A 16279-nucleotide genomic window follows, 5' to 3' on the forward strand; every position below is an offset into this window, starting at 1 on the left:
TCCTCACCCAGGATGAGACATATAAGGCAATCAAACAACTGAAAAGTGGCAAAGCAGCAGGTATGGATGGAATCCCCCCAGAGGTCTGGAAGGCTGGCGGCAAAACTCTGCATGTCAAACTGCATGAGTTTTTCAGGCTTTGTTGGGACCAAGGAAAACTGCCTCAGGACCTTCGTGATGCCACCATCATCACCCTGTACAAAAACAAAGGCGAGAAATCAGACTGCTCAAACTACAGGGGAATCACGCTGCTCTCCATTGCAGGCAAAATCTTCACTAGGATTCTCCTAAATAGAATAATACCTAGTGTCGCCGAGAATATTCTCCCAGAATCACAGTGCGGCTTTCGTGCAAACAGAGGAACTACTGACATGGTCTTTGCCCTCAGACAGCTCCAAGAAAAGTGCAGAGAACAAAACAAAGGACTCTACATCACCTTTGTTGACCTCACAAAAGCCTTTGACACCGTGACAGGAAAGGGCTTTGGCAAATACTAGAGCGCATCGGATGCCCCCCAAAGTTCCTCAACATGATTATCCAACTGCACGAAAACCAACAAGGTCAGGTCAGATACAGCAATGAGCTCTCTGAACCCTTCTCCATTAATAATGGCGTGAAGCAAGGCTGTGTTCTCGCACCAACCCTCTTTTCAATCTTCTTCAGCATGATGCTGAACCAAGCCATGAAAGACCTCAACAATGAAGACGCTGTTTACATCCGGTACCGCACGGATGGCAGTCTCTTCAATCTGAGGCGCCTGCAAGCTCACACCAAGACACAAGAGAAACTTGTCCGTGAACTACTCTTTGCAGACGATGTCGCTTTAGTTGCCCATTCAGAGACAGCTCTTCAGCGCTTGACGTCCTGTTTTGCGGAAACTGCCAAAATGTTTGGCCTGGAAGTCAGCCTGAAGAAAACGGAGGTCCTCCATCAGCCAGCTCCCCACCATGACTACCAGCCCCCCCACATCTCCATCGGGCACACAAAACTCAAAACGGTCAACCAGTTTACCTATCTCGGCTGCACCATTTCATCAGATGCAAGGATCGACAACGAGATAGACAACAGACTCGCCAAGGCAAATAGCGCCTTTGGAAGACTACACAAAAGAGTCTGGAAAAACAACCAACTGAAAAACCTCACAAAGATAAGCGTATACAGAGCCGTTGTCATACCCACACTCCTGTTCGGCTCCGAATCATGGGTCCTCTACCGGCATCACCTACGGCTCCTAGAACGCTTCCACCAGCGTTGTCTCCGCTCCATCCTCAACATTCATTGGAGCGCTTTCATCCCTAACGTCGAAGTACTCGAGATGGCAGAGGTCGACAGCATCGAGTCCACGCTGCTGAAGATCCAGCTGCGCTGGGTGGGTCATGTCTCCAGAATGGAGGACCATCGCCTTCCCAAGATCGTGTTATATGGCGAGCTCTCCACTGGCCACCGTGACAGAGGTGCACCAAAGAAAAGGTACAAGGACTGCCTGAAGAAATCTCTTGGTGCCTGCCACATTGACCACCGCCAGTGGGCTGATATCGCCTCAAACCGTGCATCTTGGCGCCTCACAGTTTGGCGGGCAGCAACCTCCTTTGAAGAAGAGCGCAGAGCCCACCTCACTGACAAAAGGCAAAGGAGGAAAAACTCAACACCCAACCCCAACCCACCAATTTTCCCCTGCAACCGCTGCAACCGTGTCTGCCTGTCCCGCATCGGACTTGTCAGCCACAAACGAGCCTGCAGCTGACGTGGACATTTACCCCCCTCCATAAATCTTCGTCCGCGAAGCCAAGCCAAAGAAAAAAGAAAGAATGTTCTATGTTCCATGTTCTAGGTTCAAGAACTAACATGGTGAAATAAGCTTCTACCACAATAAGTGAGACTCTTGATTGCAGAGGGGGTGGTAATTTTGACCCATCTATTGCTCCTGCACAGTTCATGCAGAAGCTGGGGATCAAGCTGGGGGAAATCTTTGTATTGTTCCCATCAATAAAAAGGTAAATAACTTGTATATGCACTTGGAGAAGAGGAAGGTATTATCAATACTCTTTTTTTCCTTCCCTGAGTGTATTTTGGCTCACACACAGACATTTATCTCTCTTTTGTGCTTCCTCCATTCCTAAGTGAGATGAAAAGTTTGGGAGAATTACCTCAAATGAATACAAAATAACACATGTAAAAAATAAATTGGGGAGGAAAGATAAAGACATTTTCTTTAATTTCCTTAATGAGGCTAAATTTTTTCTCTCCCCACTCATGCCCTCTTCGAGTTGGAACATTGAGATATACTGCCTCGTGAATTATCTAAACCAGCCATTCACAACCTTTTTTGGCTTTGGCCCCCTCAGGTCTCTGCACAAAGTTTATGGGACCCCTTCCCTTTGAAGCAGTCAAGTTTGGTTGTTTTTGTTTTCTGTACTCTACAAGATTACATGAAAAAATATTCAAAATATTTTATGATTTTAGTCCAAGCCCTCCCCCCCCCCCCCCACTTAAGTGTGGTGTAGCCTGCGTTGAGAATTCCTGATCTAAACCACGTCATAAGTGGTTAATGTTTTCCTAAATCACTGTTTCCAATTTGTTTCAAAACCACACTGTCACACCGTAGATGAAATCTTTTTATCAACAAGTTTTAAATGGATTTCTTTAAATAAGAAAAGCTAAAATAAGGACTTACTCATCTCGAGCGGGTTAGTGTTGGCGAGAGTTCATCTGCTATAAAATCATTGTGACTTGTTCATCGGCCTATCATTGCCTGATTTATTCGCCACCTCATCCTGTGTGCCATCTCTTTAAAATGATCTTGTAAATCATGCACTTGCTGCACCTGTAAGGTTTATTCTGGAGCAGTCTAGCAACCTTGGGCAAAGTTATTTTACAGTATATTTTAACTGGAGGACCATCAAAATACATCAATATTGCCAACTAAAATACTAACAGTTATCAATAAACTCAAGCAAAGTAAAACAGACCGCGAAACCCCACTAAGAAAGCAATCAAAATTCACCAGAAAAATTCCTACTATAAAACAAACAGCAACTTGTTTTAATATTGTACTTCAATATAGTTAAACATCCCAAGTAAATTCATGGGAGTATGAACAAGCTAGGTTTAATATCAAACATTGTAAGGAGATATTTCTGACAGTTTCACAATGGAATCAAACATTCAGATGAAAGAAAGTTCAGGATTACCATGAACCCACTGTAAGCTCATAGTTTACTGAGTGACAAATTCATCCGTCCCTCTGCTCCAAGTGGAGTCCAGCCCCAGAATCCAATATTGTTAGGATTCTCAGCACCATCATCCTCAGACTAATTGAAATGAAGAGGAACATTATTCCCACACCAGGAACAGGAAAGGTCACTCATTTATCGGCAGTTTTTTTCATTGTTTTTACTACTGATAAAATGTTAAAATATATTGGTAAATTATACCAAAAGGCATTATTAAAACATCAATATACTTTGGAAGAGAAACAGCAAAATACAATGGAGAGAAAAGGCTGCAATATACATAGGAAAAAAATAACACGTACTTTGGAATAAAACAGGGAAAAACATCAAAATGGTCCAATACATCGAACATTTGAATCCCTCCCATTGTTGAAAGCCAGATAAGTAAATGAAGGAGAAAGGGATAGAAAATTAACTAGACATGATTGGATGGAGGCGGTGAGAGCAAGGAAAAGCATAAACCAAGTTGCGGTTACAGCGAGTTACTTTTCCATGAAGACAAGGTGGCAAGTTTGTAGAATGAAAGGTTCAAATCTACTTTTAAAGCTCTTCCTGATAAACTCTCTCAACATAGTTTTTTTTTAAATGGAAAGGTTCTTTAAATGTGTTCCATTAATGGAAAGCACCCTAATGCTCTGAAGAGTTCACACTGCTAATAGTATGAGGTTGGCTCTGAGACAATGTTCAATCTGCCGTCCAGGGCTTGAGTGGATACTGTACTGATGGGGTATTCTTTCCAGTACTATGTTGATACCAAAATCCTGTCAGCCTTCTCAAGTGGAAATAAAACATTCTTTGGCTTGAGGAGAAGGGATTCTTCCAAGCATCCTGGTTGGTATTTATCCCTCAAGCAACATCATTAAAAACAGATTAGCAGGTTATTTATCTCATTGCTATGTGTGAAATCCTGGTATCCATTGACTGGTGTAATTCCTACATGGTAATCAGGTGTTCATGCTTCAGGTATTTCCTGCTTTATGTGTGCTGAAAGTGTGCGACACTCAATCAATTATGTTTTTTACACAACGGCTGCGTTCCAGAAAATTGTTCCCAAAATTCCGGAACACAATCTGTGTAAAAGGTCCTGGAGGTAAAGTATCATTCTAATATTTTACCTCCTGAACCCTGAGAGATTTTCATGGGGCACTTACAGTCTAAACACAACTGCAGGTCTTCGGCAGCAACAGGGTAATGAATGGAACATTATTGATGATGCGTAAGGCGCGCAATGTGGCAGCGAGGGATTTTTAAATGTGCGGGCTGCAGACATTAAATAAGGACCACAATGCTTAATCACTCAAGTGATGCAGAGGGTGTTTGAAAGCTGGAATGTTGCCTGAGGGTTCAGCAGTGGTAGATGCCATCACCACATTTAAGTGTTAAAATGATCATGTGGATTATAGGAGGCTTGGATTTGGGCTGAGTACTGGAAAATGGAATTAACATGGATAGGGGCCTGAAGATCAGCATGGTTGTAGGAGAATGAAAGGCTAGTTTCTGTGCTCTGCAACTCTGTGCAGCTTCCAGATGTTCACTCCAATTGTGGTTGTATTTGCTGATCCCACATGAATTCAGCATCATGCACGTCGAGGAGAATGACAGATGTAAGCTCCTACTCCTGATCAGACATCAGCAAGAACATCAGTTCCACCACAATGCATTGCCTGGTTCATTGATCTTAGGTTAGGACACCAAAGAAATTGCATTCCGTTTGATTGCACACAACAGCCAATCACTGCAAATCTAGATCCTGGAGAGGGCAGAAGTGTGATGCAATCACAATGGGAATTATTAGGCTTGTTGGTTTTATGGAGGAGAATGGCGCAACAATGTTGAGGGAGCATTTGCAGTTTGTCCTGAGAACTCCCCTTATGACTTCAGTTGAGTTGTCTAGATCAACCATTCTCAACATTTTTTGGATTTGCCTCACTCTCCACCCCACCCTCCAGCACTCTGCTCAAAGTTTATAGGCTCCCTTCCCTATGAAGCAGTCATGTTTTGGTTTCTTCCATACTTCTCTCTATCGACTGACATGAGGTGAAAAGAAAACAAGGCTTTTATTTAAATGTGCTATTTGCCCCAGGGGGCCCTAGTCTAGATTCATACCTGCCGTGTATGATATGATAAACCCACTCCTCCGCACTCCACCACTCTTGCCAGAACCAAAGAGGAGCCAACAATATTTGATTCTGAGGCATCAGAATGTAGACTTTGATTTCCTGCAGGGAAATTTTTACATTTACTGTTAGGATCGAGAAACTGTCACTAATGCATTTCTAAACTTTTGTATCGAAGCTATGTAATTAGGAAACATAAAACTCATCATAATAACAAGCATGAGCATTATGCTGTAGTTTTCAATTTTTAGGTATTCTTACAGGAATCTAATAATGGGGGACTTCTTAAAACATCTTTTCTAGCCCAAGGCATTGTGTGCCTAGACTTGTTCTTGGTTTGAAGATTTTTTTTTAAACATTGCAGTTTTTGGTGAATAAAGCCTTGGTTTTAAATATTAATGGAACAGCCTATCTTTCCAGCTCCTGTTGCCAGTTAATTCATGTCCTCTGGATGAGGATGTGCCATTCAGGAATTCATAGCATTCCATGGAATATTATAACTCATCTGTATTTATTTTGGAGAACATGGAAGCTAGTGAGTTCAAGGAAGGGAATAGTGATATCTTGGAGCATTACCAGTGTTACAGAGGAGGAGGAAGTGGAGGTCTTGAAATGCATAAAAGTGCTTAAAACCCAGGGGCCTGGTGGGGCCTGGTGCATGGATTTTTGGAAGACTTTGGTCATTGTCCCACATGGGAGTTTGGTCCAGAAGGTTAAGACACATGGGATCCAGATGAGTGAGCAAATAGATATAAAATTGACTTGATAGAGTGAGGTAGAGGATGGCAATGAAGAGTTTCTTAGATTGGAGGCCGATGACCAATGATGTGCTGCAGGGATTTTTGTTGGATCCTCATATATATGTTAATGATTTGGATGAGAAATAACTCGGCACAATTTCCAGTTGTCACCAAAATTGGTGATATAGTGGACAGTGAGGAGGGTTGTCCAAGGTTGCAACAGGAAATAGATCAATAGGGAAAGTGGGCAAAAGAATGCAGATGGAATTTAACTTGAACATACATTATGTGAAGAGATTAATTTTAAGAAGTTAAACCAAGGTCGGTTAAGCATAGGAAGTGTGGCTGAATGGAAAGACCTTGGGGTAGAAGTGCATAGTTCCCTGAAAATGGGAATTCAAATAGTGAAGAAAGGGTAGGACATGTTTGCCTTCAATGCTGAGGCATTAGATGTAAGAGTACAGATATCACATTACTTTTATATAAAACATTGGTTGGACCACACTTCAAATGATGTGTGCAGTTCTGGTCATTGGACCATAGGACGGACTTGATTAAACTAGAGAGGATGCAATAAAGATTCACAAAGACATTGCCGGAAATGAAGGAGTTATCACGAGAGATTGGATAGGCTGGGTCTGCTTTCCCTGGAGTTGATGAAGGCAAAACATGACCAAAGCAGTTTGTAACATTATGAGATACCTAGACAGGGTAGTCAGCCTGTGTCTATTTACCAGATGTTTTAAACTTTGGGAATAGGTTCAAGGAGGAAGGAGGTATAAAGGATTTCTGAGGGGTATATTTTTCACACAAAGAGTGATTGGTATCTGGAATGAGCTGCCAGAGGAGATGTGAAGGCAGGACCAGTAATAATGTTTAAGAGGCACCTGGACAGGTACTTGAAGGAGAAGAGATATGGAATTAATGCAAGCAATCAGGATGAATGTAGATAGGCATGATAGGACAGCATAGATACGATAGCCCAAAGGACCTGTTTCCATGCTTACAATTGTTCACTCTATGTGCATAGAGCAAGGCTAGTCAGCTTAGCTAGATTTTATTCTTCATGTAAGCCTCCTCCTACATTAGAGTACCCTCTTTCTTTGCTCCCTCAATTGCTCCTTGGATTATTATTGAATGCATCTATATTCTCTGCCTCAACCATTTCTAATGGGAGAAGAATTATATTCACGCACTCTCCAAATTAAGAAACTTCTTTTGAATTCCATGTTTTGAATGCTTCCGAAAATTAGAATTTATCAAACTCTTTGCTAGGTCACATCTCATTCTTCCCTTTTGAAGAGAAAAGAGTCACAATTTGTTCATGGTAATCATTACCCTCAGCTTCATTATGATCCTCATGTTTCTTCGTTGCTCCAGTTCATCTTTTTTCTTTCGATTATATTGAGGCCATACTCTGCATTGGCATTTTGAGCATGGTTCAGCAAAGTTTCAAAAGAAGTTTCACATAACTCCTCTTCAATTTTATCACTCTAAAAAGACTTCCCACTGTTTTTCTTTTATAGCATTATGGGCCAGGATTACTATTTTTAGAGATATACCTATCTGCACATAATGTTGTTTGTTCCCAATTCAATTAAGACTATTATATAAAAAGGCTGGTATTGTTCCATCAACAAGTTCCTGCACACATCAGTGTGATATTGACCAAGTAATTCATTTCAGTAATGTTGAAAAGAGGTAAATATTAGGAGGACACTGAGGACCTCTGCCCTTCGAAATAATGACAGCATTGTTTTGGAGTATTCTATTTTTGTTTCTTTTTTCTATAAATATGCATAAAAATAAAAATAAATAAAATACTTAAAAAAGATGCAGTCTATAAATTTGCATAAAAAAAACAAAAATAAAATACACCAAAAAAAGATGCTGTCATTGTTTTGAAGGGCAGAAGTCCGCAGTGTCAAATATATATAAAAGTTTTTCTTACAAAAAAACACAAAATACTTCTCCCCCCCCCCCCCCCCACCACCACCCAGCCTGTTCACAATATAAATCCACATATTGTCAGGGCTCACATGTATGTTGACATTAAAAATTCTCAATGAGGAAGTGACTTGCATTTATACTCCTGCAGCATCTATTATTGTTCTTTTTATTACTGTAGTTATAATTATAATTGGGCCCCTATATGATCCAAATATGACTGCCACATCTTGATAACTATGTCATATTTGTTCTGTAAGTTGTATTAATTTTTTCCATAGGTAAGCAACTATTCATTTCAGCAGTCCATCGTGCTATATGAAGAGGGGAGTTAGATTTCCAAGTAATTGCAATACATTTCTTATCCATTGCTCAGGCTATTTTAACAAATGAAATTTGGAATTTAGTTAATTTATTGCTTATTTCAATAAAGTTGCCCAAAATATAAAGCTCCGGATCGCTCATGAAGGTTACCCCTGCTATTCTTGTTAATATTTCAGTAATATCCTGCCAAAAAGGTCTTACCTTCACACATGATCAGATAGCATGTACAATGTTCCTATTTCTGTCCCACATCTAAAACACATCTCCGATATTTCAGATTTTGATTTATGCAACTTCTGTGGTGCGAGGTATAATTAGTGTAGGAAATTATATTAAACTAATCCATGTCTTTCATTTATAATTAATGTCATGCTATCCAAACACCAATCAGACCAACATTTTTCCATTATTGCAACACCTAGATCTGACTCATCTCTCTCTCTCAATATCTGTAAACCTGGTTTCGCAATTTTATTCTGGAGACCATAGTACATCTTGGTTATAAATTTTGATGTATTCCCCACCCAAATCGTTCATTCTGTTTCATTAATTTCAAGTGGGGCCAAATTAGGCCCCCATCTTTCTCTTAGGAATGATCGTAGCTGGAGAAAACAAAAGAAAGTCTCATTAGCTACTCCATATTTATTTCTTAATTGTTCAAAAAAATAAGAGATCCCTCCACATAACAATTATCAATATATCTTATTCCTTTATCATCACATGATCTCAATATTTTGTTATCCAGATTCATATGCAGCAACATATTTTTACATAATGATGTGAAATACCTACTTTTTTTTCTAATACACTCATTTATTTGTTGCCATATTCTAATATGTATTAATAAAGGTTATCTGTCTTTTTTATTATTAACAACATTCCACTTGTAAATAAAGCCCTTTGAAGTCCCCTCTTTGATTGAATTCAATCCCATTCGGATCCAAGAGGGGGACTTTTTTCTTCAAAGAAAAGTAATAAAAATTTTTGCTTGTGCTGATAAATAATATTTCTTAAAATCTGGAAGCCTAAGTCCTCCTCGTTTATAGTCCCATGTTAGCTTTTCCAATGAAATTCTCGGCACTTTATTATCCCTAGGAATTTCCCTATGTAATTAATAATTAATAATTTGTAGGCAACAATTGAAAAAGATACTGTAATCTTGGCATTACCTTCATTTTAATTCAATTTACTATTTTTATTAATATTTTATTTATGATTTTCCAAACTTAAACTCAGTTATCAATATTATCAATGTTAATGTTGAGAATATTAATATAGATTACAATTTATAATGATCAATTCTATATGAGATTTTCTATTGAGTTCAAGCTCTTTCTGTCTCCTCCCCCCCCCCCCCCCACACCCATATCCTCTTCATTTAACTAACTACAGTTACACACAACATTCACAACAAAGGTATGAATCATATATCAGGGGTTTATGGGTTTGTCACTTCATAGCAGCCTATATAATTTACTCTTCCCACTAAAGTAATTGGCATGTCTATCCATTTCTGTAAATCTTTCTCTATTTTATATAATTAAATTATGTAAGTTTTATAAATTGTTATCTGTCATTATTACTAAATATTTGATTGCATCTATCTTCCATTTAAATCTACTTTTTTAATATATTTAATAATCAAATTCCTTTAATGGAATTATCTCACTCTTATCCATATTTATTTTATAGCCTGATATTCTTCCTTATTTTTCCAGTATTGTTTGTAATTTTATCAAGGTTTCAGCTGGGTCAGGCATATATAATAGCACACCATCAGTACATAACCTCATTTTATGTTCTTCCTGTCCAACTTCGAAGCCCTTAATATCTGGATCTCTCCTTATAATCTCTGCCAGTGGCTTGATAGTTAGGATAAAAAGCACTGGGGACATTCCTGTCTACTCGATCTACTCAAGGGAAAAACCACTGACATCTGATTATTAGTTATAATTTTGGCTTGTAGCTTATAATAAAGAGTTCTTATCCAATTTATAAATTTTCTGCCCATACCAAATTTTTCCATTGTTTTAAATAGGAAAGACCATTCTAATCAGTCAAATGCCTTTTCTGCATCTAGGGAGATAGTTATACTTGGATTCAACTTTGATTTTGCCATATGTATTATATTAAATAGTCTACCTAGACTATTTGAAGAATGTTTTCCTTTAACAAATCCTTCCTGGTCTGTATGTAATAATTTTGGTAGATATTGTCCCAATTCATTAACTAGTGCCTTTGCCACTATTTTATAATCAGCATTCAGAAGTGATATAGGCCTATATGATGAAATATGTAATAGGTCTCTACTTTTCATTGGTGCCACTGTAATTATAGCAGTTGAGAAAGATTCTGGGAGGGTCTGGGTCTCCACTGCCTGGTCCAGTACATCCATCATAAGAGGCATCAATAAATCTTTAAATTGTCTGTAGATCTCAGGAGGAAATACATCATCCCCTGGAGAGTTGTTAGCTTGTAAAGTACCTAAAGCTTTCTCGATTTCTTATCTTGTGAAAGGAGCATCTAAATCAACTTGTTCTTTATCTTCTAATTTTGGATGTTCAACATTTGTTAAAAATTTATCTATTTCATTTTCATCACCTCATAATTCTAATTTATATAGTTTCATATAATATTGTCTAAAAACATTATTTATTTCTTTTTGATTATATGTTATAATATCGACCTCTGTTTTAATTGCATTTATCATTCTAGATGACTCCTCTGCCTTTATTTGGCAAGATAAAACTTTATGCACCTGTTCTCCTAATTCATAATATTTTTGTTTGGTTTTTCATATAGTTTTTTTTCCATTCTATATGTTTATAATGTGTTTTTTATTCTCTAATAATCTGTATTTTTCTTGTAGCCCTGTTCTCTGATATTCTTTTTCCAATTTTGTTATGTCTTTCTCCAAACCATCCAACTCTGTAGCATATTCTCTCTTAAGATTTTTTGTATAAGAAATAATTTGTCCTCTTACATAAGTGTTAAGCATATCCCATATTAAAAAGCTATTATCAGTAGAAGAAAAATTAGTTTCACAAAATAATTCTGTCTCTTAATAAACTCACAAAAGTCCTTCCTTTTCAACAATGTGGCATTGAGACACCATTGATACACACTCTCTTGCTTTTCCATTATCACGCTAGTAATAGTTAATGGCAAATGATCTGATGAAAGTCTCACCAAATATTCTGTTTTTACCACTCTACTTTTTAACTGGGCAGACATTAAAAACAAATCAATCCTTGTATGTGTGTCAAGTACCCTTGAGTAGAATGAATAGTCTCTTTCCATGGGTTAAGCTGCCTCCTTATACCAATCAAATTTAAATCCTTCATAAATGACAGTCATTTTTGCAGCTTTTGCCCTTGTCACTGTTCTAACTGATCTATCCAATATTGGATCTAGACATAAATGGAAATGTCCTCTGACCAGTATATTTTGTCTTCCCTCAACTGTTTTTAAAAAGATATCCTTCATAATGTCTTCATCATCATAATTTGGTGCATAAATATTCATAAAAGTCCATGATTCTGCATAAATTTTACAATGTGCCATTACAAATCTTCTGGCTTGATCATACAGTGTCCCTTCTATTATTAATGACAAATTTTTATTAATTAAAATCACTAGTCCTCTCGCTTTTGAGCTAAATGAAGACGATATATCTTGTCCCACCCATTCTCTTTTTATATTGGCAATTTGGTAAAATGTGTTTCTTGTAGAAAGGCTATATCTGCCTTTAATTTTGCCCATGGAATCTTTTGAGGAAAAAGAACTCCTCCCTTTAGCATCATCTTTTATAGATACTCCTCTCCAGGTGCCATTCTCCCCCTTAGATATGATGCTCCACCTTGCTACTACTTTTCCAAAGTTTTCACTCATGAACATTTCAATAAAATTTACCTTTCAACAATAAATACAAGATCATTTAAAAAAATACAAATTTTACTTAGTCCCATTGTAAACATTCTTTACAGTCTTCTTCTTTGGCAACCTTAGTCTTTTCATAAACCTTGCAGAAAGTCTTTCAATTCATTTTTAATCTTGAAAAATCGTCGATTACCTTCTGCTACTTTGATGCTCAGAGTCGTGGGGTATATCATCAAATATTTCAAGTTTTTGGAAAGCAGTTTTCTTTTTACATCGTCAGACTCCTTCCTTTGCTTAATCAAAGTAGGACTAAAATCTAGAAAAAATAGCGCTTTTGCATGGTCAATCTCACATGGGCCATTTTTTTGCTTAGAGTATTCATTTGCTCAATTGTCTCCCGTTCCCAGTAAAAGTCTTACCAAGACTGGTTGTAGTCACTGATCACTGGCTCTCCTGAGACCGAGGGTCTGGAGATCCCTTTCAAAATGTGATTTTTCTCTGAATTTGTCTTCTCCCAACAGTCACGAGATCCATGTTTCAAAGAAGTTTACCAGATCTCTTCCCACGATTCCTTCTTTCAGTCTGATAATTTGAACATTGTTTCATCTGCTAAAATTCTTCATGTAGTCGATCTTGTCTTGCAGACCTTGTCTGTCCAACTCCCATTTCTTTGCATCTTTTTCCAAAGCTTTTAGATTATCTTGTGTTTTTACCAAGTCTTCTTCTGCTTGGTTTATTCTTTCCATTAAGTCTTCAAAAATTTCTTTAATTTTAGTCATCCTTCCAGTCACATCACTCGTTGCAGTTTCAATGCCTGCAAATTGATTGCTTAAGATTTCCATTTTCTCCAGGATAATATTTAGTTCTTGTCCCGACTCCCCAGCTCTGCCAGAGTTTGCTGGACCTCCGGCCACTCTTACGCTGTTCTTTTTCAGGTTTTTGCTCGATGTTCCAGGCTGAGTAGAAACTTTCGCGATTTTTGTTCTCAGCTGCCTTGGTTTCTTAGTATTTGTTTTGTCCATTTTTTGGTGAAAAAAAAATCTTAATTTTAAGGTTTTAATGGTCTTTTTGATAGTCTCCAAAGAGAGCTCGATGAAAGCATATCTGAGTCCTTTACATGGCCACGCCCCCAATGATGGCATATTTAACACCAATCTGAGATAACAGAGCCATCTTATTCTGATTGACAGCGACACTGACATTGTACCTCTCTCTCAGATCTACACCATAGCATCAGCTTATGTTTTGTGTTCAGTCTCTGGTTGGGTCATGAACAGAGAAACAAGAGGCAGACATACTGCAAATTGTGCCATGGCTGATGTGGATTTTTATCCAAAGTGTTTGCAGTCTTAATGCTCTTTGTAAAATAAAATTTCCATTTCAAAAATTGAAATATAAAGATATATTAATAGAATTTCAATAATTTCCTCATGAAATATTTGTCCTTTCCAGAGACCTCTCCAATGCAATAATTGAAAAAAGGACCCTTTATTGTTTCTCTCCTCCTTCCCCTAATCCATATCCCACTGGCCCCAGTAATTTTCTTTCAGAAAATGAGTACTTGGATATGTAACTTCAGGCTGAATTATAGTGCCGCCCCAGGCATATGTATGAATTCAAATTTGTCAGCTCTAGGAAGGCCCCTCATGTGGGCCTGTAACATTGAGGCAAGTATATGCATCAAAGTCCATGACCCAACATCACACACCTTTCTTCACTGATAATTACTGCCACAGATCAAACTCTTGATTTTTATCCAGACAACCCACATACACTGTCACATGTTCCCTTCAGATAATATTGCAGGGCGAGACAATATTAACAATTGACAGTGGTTGGAAGGTCCAAGCGGTCTCTGGTATGACCAGGCTCAGCCATATACTCCTCAGATACAATGTTCTTTAGCAGATGTAAGAAGAGTATAGGTGGACAATTATACAAAGGCTCTAACAGTCCTGTCTCTTCAAATCCACAAGGGTGACTTGTTATCATATTTGTAAAACACACTTCCAAAACTGTGGCCATCAACATGCCAAGTCATTTTAACATCACCCAAGAATGCCAAGTTCACTTTGATTTGGTTTTAAGTTTATTTATTATCAGCAAACTATTTGACATGGATGGAAGCAATTCAATTAATCCCACAAAAAATAAATTTTTCTTCTGTTACTATATCCTGTGATTCATCAGGATGTCGATGTGAGTCATTATACTTATGTTGAAACTCCCAACCATGCCTTTGTTATCTCATGACTTGACAATTTCAATAACTTGTGCATAACCTCCCACCTTCCACCCTGCATAAAATTAACATCCAAAAATCTGCTACATACCATATTGCAGCTTAATTTAAAAATTATTCTCCATATTTTCCTTCAAATGTCTGCTTTGACCTTCTCTATCTCTGCAACCACATCCAACCCTACCACCTCCCCAAGATCTCTGTGCTCCTCAAATTTATTTACATTTAGACATACATCACGGTAACGGGCCATTTCAGACCACAGGTTCATGCTTCTCAGTCTACACCCCATTAACCTACACCCCCAGTATGTTTTTTTGAATAGTGGGTGGAAGCTGGAGCCCCCAGAGAAAACCCACGCAGACACAATGAGAATGTACAAACCCCTTACAGACAGCATGGGAGTCGAACCCTGGTTCTGATCCCGATAACTGGTGCTGCAAAGGCTTTGTGCTAACCGCCTTGTCAACCTGATTGAGGATATTAAGAAATGAGTTGGTTGGCGCAGCAGTTAGAGCAATGCATTTATAGCGCCAGCGATTGGGACCAGACCAGCAATCGAATCCCGTGCTGTCTGTAAGGAGTTTGTTCATTTTCCCCATGTCTGCGTGGGTTTTCTCTGGGGGCTCCAGTTTCCTCCCACTGTTCAAAACGTACCGGGGGTGCAGGTTAATGGGATGTAAACTGAATGGCCCTGACTTGTGGGCCAAAATAGCCTGTTACCATGCTGTATGTCTAAATTTAAATGTAAAATTTAAGGCTTTAAACTCTAGAATTCCCTCTTCTAAAGTGCTCTCCCTTGAGAATCCACTTCATACACCAAGTTTTTGGTCATATTCTATTTTTCTGGGTCCTGTTGCTGAAGTAAAAAGCATGTTACATTTAGGGTGAAAATGATGCAACATAAATTCACACTATTGAATCTTTGATTTCTAATTTAATAATTCAAATTGATTCTTGTTAAGCAATTGATTTGAGACTCTCCTCTCCAAGACAGCTGGTTGCCAAAAAACCATATAACAATTACATATGAAACAATTAAGAATTTGTCACTTTAGAAATTATTTGTCCAAGAACTAGGTCCTTCCAAGTGTAAGTTATGGCTCAGCTTTTAACATTCTCTCCATCTGGTGCCAGAACACTAAGCACCAACACTAAGGATTCTTGGGACAAAGGTGCACACAGGGCTGCCCTAAGAAAATGCATGTAATGCCTATGCTCTGGAGGGCAGAGAAATTCTCCACAGTGTTCTGTTCAATATTTCCCTCTCCCCTATCAAATATTAAACTCAATTTCTTGGTTATTAGTTCTTGGGGGCTCGTGCATGATTGCCACTGTTTCCCAATACCTCAGATTAAGAGTTCCTCAATGTTTTTTCTTTCTCACCTTTCTATTTCAGTGCTCTGAGCCACACCTAACATTATATCTTCATTGACTGGATGGTGAATAAGTGAGGATTCAGTTCCTCCTTTCATAATCAAGTTCTGTCCTTCACATTCATCTTGGAGAATTAACACATATAGACAAACACACATTTCAAACTTCCTTAGCTCTTAGCAGGGTGCCACCAGTATCTAAGTCATATCTTTGAGTAATGCCTGTTTGAATAATGATGGAGAGAGTTTTGATCACAGCACTCCTAGTCTTCCAATAAAAATACATTATTTTGGGACATCTGTGTAATGCTGTCCACATTTGTAAGTTTAAGGCTGAATAAAACATTTACATTTCCCCTTGATGCAGCCAAAGCTCACATACTGTAAGAGGGTTGCCTCTTTTGTGGGATATTAATGGCTA

Source organism: Narcine bancroftii, chromosome 8 (genome assembly GCF_036971445.1).
Source record: "Narcine bancroftii isolate sNarBan1 chromosome 8, sNarBan1.hap1, whole genome shotgun sequence".
Lineage (NCBI taxonomy): Eukaryota > Metazoa > Chordata > Chondrichthyes > Torpediniformes > Narcinidae > Narcine > Narcine bancroftii.